This window comes from Mastomys coucha, unplaced genomic scaffold, assembly GCF_008632895.1.
Source record: "Mastomys coucha isolate ucsf_1 unplaced genomic scaffold, UCSF_Mcou_1 pScaffold6, whole genome shotgun sequence".
NCBI classification, from domain to species: domain Eukaryota; kingdom Metazoa; phylum Chordata; class Mammalia; order Rodentia; family Muridae; genus Mastomys; species Mastomys coucha.
Window position 1 is genome coordinate 64,512,109 of NW_022196912.1, and position 5,869 is coordinate 64,517,977.

The 5,869-nt window shown below is 32.9% G+C and overlaps 1 protein-coding gene across 8 annotated transcripts in view; it reads left to right on the forward strand.

Annotated features, from left to right (window-relative positions):
• The window catches only part of Foxg1 (forkhead box G1), a 29,256-nt gene extending 24,800 nt beyond the window's left edge, over window positions 1-4,456 (forward strand). For all 8 annotated transcript variants that reach the window (XM_031356354.1, XM_031356347.1, XM_031356348.1 and 5 more), the window contains one exon: window positions 4,153-4,456. The gene's annotated coding sequence lies outside the window, so the exon portion shown is untranslated. The remainder of the gene's footprint in view (window positions 1-4,152) is intronic.
• Window positions 4,457-5,869: the final 1,413 nt, after the last annotated feature.

Sequence of the window (5,869 nt, forward strand, 5' to 3'; positions counted from 1 at the left end):
TATATATATATATATATATATATATATATATATAGGCTGTGAATTTTAGGATGGTGAAGTTAATCTTAAGGCGTTTCCTTTACGTTTTGCTGTCTTTTACAAACAATTTTACTTCTTTAATAAGAGGTGAAGACCTTGCAAAATGAAGTTAATCTCTTGGAGAAACTACAAGATTTCTTACCTTCTCCTGCTGCTTTACTACAATTGAACACTTTTTAAACTGACTCACTTTCTTTGTTGTGTCTTTTGCATAACTTAATGATTCTTATTCTTTACAGTAACTTTTATTCCTATCATAAACACTTTATATAACCAGGCAAGCAATTTTGGGTTTGCAAATTTTTAAGTCTAAATTCAGTCAGTCGGTATATATTAAATACATATTCTACTAAACACCAATTGTGTAATCCATGGACTATTCTCTAGAGCATTTTATGCCCCACTCTCATTGATTGTAAAATAGTGAAATTATATAACCAATGAGCTAATAAGCATGAAACTAATTTGAAAGGTTATAATTGCTAATCAAATGTAAAGCATATTTATTAGCATCATTATTAAAAGGTGCCAGAGGGATACAGATAAAACCTGTTCCTATCCTCTGGGAACTTACAATCTAGTTGGGCATAAATAATGAAATGTAAATTGATAGAAATAGCTACTAAGCAATGTTCAGTGTCTGGCATATTGAAGACAGTCAGAAAATGATTGCCTCACATTAATTTGTAGTCCTGCCATTCTTTTAACAGAAATGTAATACTGTAAGTAAAGGAAGGATTAATTAGGAACATTTTTCATGTAGAAAATGAATTTGTCCTCCATAAATCACATGTGAAGATTTGGAGCAGATAAGCTGTTTGTTTATGAGGGATAAAATGGTATTAAATGTGGGATATGAAAAACGCACAGATGAATGGGTAAGAAATCTTACGGGGCCATTATTATTGATACATTTTTAATAAAAATGTTTAATAATTAGGTGTATTTATGGAGCCTGTTCATGTGAATGAAGGTACATGAGGAAGCCAGCGGAATCTCTGAAGATGGAGTTACAGGCAGCTGTGAGCCACATATAACATGGTGCTGAGAACCAAACAGGGTTCTCTGGAAGAGCAACATTTGCCTTTAACTTCTGGGCCATCTGTAGGCCCCCCCCCCATACTTACTTTTAAATGATTCTATCTAAATACCGAACGTAAAGAAAATTTAAGAGGAATAAGAAAAGATTCAGGTAAAATACTGGGATATGATATTGCTAGAAAAGGCTTATCATTACAATAACCACTGGATCCCTTACTCTGGTTTGTATACAGTGGAAATTACACTGAAATGATAAGCCCAAACATAAACATAAACATGCATTCAAATACATGGAGAGCTATGCTACCCTAGAATCATATTACCACTTATTCTTCATTACCAGCAGCAATGGAGAAGACAGGTATAGATGTGTGGGGATAAACCTTGAGATATTGCTATCACTAGGTAGACTCAAGTTGTATTCTGCATTTAGCATTTATACCTACATTCATTCAAAGTGATTTTTCAACTTTGAATTAATTTTTCCTCCTACTGTATCAATCCTGTCTAGATGTTTTGGTTTTATCTACAGAAAAAATTAATTATAGCAACTACAGGGGGTGGGGAGTCATTGGCATCTGGTAGGTGAAGCTACTAGATGCTACAAAGCACCCTACGAGTCACATTTTATTATTCTATTCAGCCTATCAGTACAACCCTGGTTAAATAATCTTCAGGCCTGATAGTACTTTGGACAGCTACAACAGAAGTCCTTGGATTTACCTTTGATTTTAGTAATGTTTTCAATTTAAAAAAATTACTATTTTACACAGTAAAAAATCTAATCAAAGAAGACAATATCTTTAACTTGTTTCAAGGCTTTACATGGGAAAACTAGGAGGGTATCTGTTGAGATTACATATATATCTATATATATATGTGTGTGTGTATATATATATATATGCATGTAATACATGTGCATATATGCATATATATGCAAAGGTAGAAATCTTTTTTAAGGATTTGTCATCTGAATGATATTTGTTAAATTAATAAAATGTGTCTTTGGAGTTGCTTAGCAACTTAGGAAAAGCTTTTAAAAAGTTCATTTGTTTGTTTAAAACAAGGGTAGGCTGCATTATTATTAGCTACATTACATAAATCAACAGAGAAATGTACACCAAAAATGGAACATGAAGTTTCAACACATGTTCTGCTCTCCATGTCTGGTAAGGGAAATACTCATTGTCTGGTAGATTTGCATCAATTATTCCACAAACATAATCTGTGTGTAGAACTTCAGTGTAGTACTGAGGAGATAACAAAAATCAAAGTGGAATAATTAAACAGGTTTGTCATAAAATATTAGCTTTTCTTCAAAAGCCTTATCCTTCAAGTATTTTTATCAGACACTCGCCCCACTTTTTGTAAGAATTTCTCCAGCACCTCCCAGGTTTGCACTCTTTAATCATACCTTGCTGCATTGACCTAAGCTACATCTTCTTTTCACATTGCAAGGGCTGGTTAAAAGTTTTCAAAGACAATCTTGGACAGTATCATTGCTTATAATCAAAAAGAAAATATTGCCAATGGTGTTTTATTTCTAAAATTTAATGGACCATTTAAATTGCCTACTTACATATTACTAAGACATAAGCTTTCAAGCATGGAACTTCTAGGGCCTCTGAGAACTTTCAGAAATTCTTGAGTCACCTTTTCTAAAAGTTATTTTTGTAAATTGCTATAACAGTAGCTCATCAGTCACTTTGAAAGGAAGTGATCCTTGATTAACAGTTGGCTGATACCATGCTTCACAGATGTGTAGCAGCAGTACAGGTGTGACTTATAAAACAAGACATGTAACTTCCAAGACCTAAGCTTTTTTTGTGTGTCATATTAAAGAATGAAGAAAACAATCCTGGGATGGGTGTTCATCTTTGTGCATTAATCCATATAATTGTTACAGATAAAACAAGCACAAACACTCCTGAAATAGTGATCTGCCAATACAGCATTTCTTTAAAGCAAGACAGCAAGTTTGGTTGATACCTAAGTTTCTGTTTTTGATTTTCTGGTTTTAGAAGATCACATTCACAATTTCCATTACACAATTGGAATAGAATCTTGTTACGATAAGTTCTTAGGACGTAGAGATCAAATTCTTTCAGTCAGAATTTGACTATATAGAGTCAGTAAGACACTTTCTGAGATGAACACTTCTAATAGAGTCACGCCTAAGATTATTTATTGAAGTCTATTGTTATTTTATAAGTTCTAGGAAATGATGACTGGTCTATTATTTATTCTTTATACACATACTACGAAGTGGTGTTTTATAAACCTCACTAACCGAAAGTCATAGTTTAAATGTATATTATTTGGACTGGTATCCTAGTCTGTCCATACTAGTGGACATATAAGTTTTAATTCTTTGACTTTTCTTCATTGATTTATTCTACCAAAGAGTAATTTCCTTTCACTTATGATATTTCTTAAGCTTTTTCTCTTGAAATATATATTTTTCTTCTTTTTTAAATTTCTTCTGGTTCTTCCTATTAATGTGGTTCAATTTGTTTCTAATAATCAGAAACTGAAAAAAATCAGATGACAACATATGCCAGTTGATGGATTTGGTTCACTGTCGCTTTGCCATTTACATTTGAATAGTTGAATTTTTAGGACCTTTAATGCATTTCCCCAAGAATCATTCTCTCACTATTTCGCAAGGTACTTTGCTACCTTCAGCTTAAAAAATACCATTTCATTCATATAGTTAAAGTAATTGATGAGAAATGAGGAAAATAATTTATACATGTAAAAGAAAATAAAACCACAGAACAAATACATACAACTCCTTGTGTGTAATTAAACTTATGAAAATTTACCCCCTAAGTCTGATATTAAATAAATTAAGGAGATTTAGTTATTGATTTTGGAGAGTAAGGTTTCGTGTGTTATTATGTATGCTAATATGTAACTACATTATACATATAATGAGAAATTAAAATGTTCCAAAACAGTATTAATATACCTTTGAAATAATTTTTGCTTGTGTAACCTTGTTTTTATTAAGAACCTTTGACTTGTCTATACTGATCATCTATTTTCTTATTCTTATGTTATTATTTTCAGAGCTTTACTCCTCCTTGGTACAAGGAAGGCTGGCATGACCATCTACTTCACATCCGCCAGTGTGCTGACACCAAGCAGGAATTTCAAAGTAGAGAGCAGACTCCATGTATTTACATGTCCCTGGAGAAAATTGCTCCATCGTTCTTCAGAAAGAAAAAAAAAAAGAGTAGATTCTCTTCAGAATCCTCTAGTCTCAGGATGACTAGATAGAACTTTATGTTTATTTAGATCTCTTCCATGCCTAAATTCTTGGTCATATTCCTATCCTAGTTCCATAAATAAAAGTAAAATGTTACTAAATGAATACAATTGTTTTGGTCTCAGTGAATCAATTGAGGCTTGGTTGAACCAGCCCAAGTTTGGGAAACTGCATGGGATTATAATTTACCCTATTATTGCATTTGCTACCTCCTGATGATGTAGGTTTTATGTGTGGGTCAAAACTTCTCTCCACATTTGTCTAATTGGAAAAGGGAAGAAAGATGGTGTATCACTGGGATTTGATCTTATAGCACACACACCTGAAGAAGTATTGCTTGCACTCATGGAGAGCACAGGATGCAGCATAAGGTGTTTTCCTTAGGTTGCATGCAAGTGAATATATTTTCTGAGCCACTTCTATTTCCAAAATGTTTTGCTTGGTATAGAGCTTAGTGCAATTATGAGATAACTCCTTCTATAGGAGAGATTTGTAGACTTTTATTCTAGCACTCAAGATGTATGTGATAAAATGAATGACTAGGGCTGGGGATGTAATGCAGTGCTAGATGATGCCTAGAAAATAAGTAAGGCCCTAGGTTCAATCCTCAGTCCCCACGATTAATTCAAGTGTGCAATGTTTCTATCCAATGTGAGAGGAAACATCTGCTATGATTTATCATAAATATATGAGATACTTTAGTGTGCTTTACATTATCTTGAAATAATTTAAAAAATTGAGACTCCACTTACATATATTTCTGGCTCTCCTAGAACTCTGTAAATAGTCACAGAGATCTGCCTCTGCCTCCCCAGTGCTGATATTAAAGGCACGTAGCACCATACCTGGTGGTTTTTTTTTCATTTCTTATGGCTTTACCCAGAGAGATATCATCAAAAAGTCTAAATAAAAAAAACACAAGATGAGATTGCTTTTTGGTTGCTGAACATCAACATCAACACAAAATAGATCTTACAAACATGCAAAGCTATCTTTAGAGAAAAGGTGAATTCTTCAGCTAGGAAATTTGATTTAAGTTAATTGGAGATATTAGCAGACCCACAGAGGAAATAATATCCATGGAAGTACATAAATGAAAATCAGAAGCCACATAGCAAAAACTTATTTGAGCATTGCTCAGAGATGAGGAATTGAAAGTTTATTCTGTTAGAATCCAGTCTCAAATACAATCCTAGTCCAATTGTGAACCAATATTAGGCTATCTAAATTTGGTGCTAATAACTATTCAAATTATAAGTGACAAATGTATTTAGAACACATGCCTTCCAAGCAATGTTTCTTGATTACATAGCATTCAAAGTAGTTTCACTGAGAAACTACAGAAATCAACACAGTGATAGTTACCATTAAGTGAGTAACATTCCACGCTTTCCATAAAGTTTGTTCATTGGACTTGCTTGTCATAAATGAACAGTTTCATTTCTAAGTCAAAACTTTTCTTGACTGTATTAAAATAATTCTATATATCTATAATTTATGTGGAGGAATAACACTTTG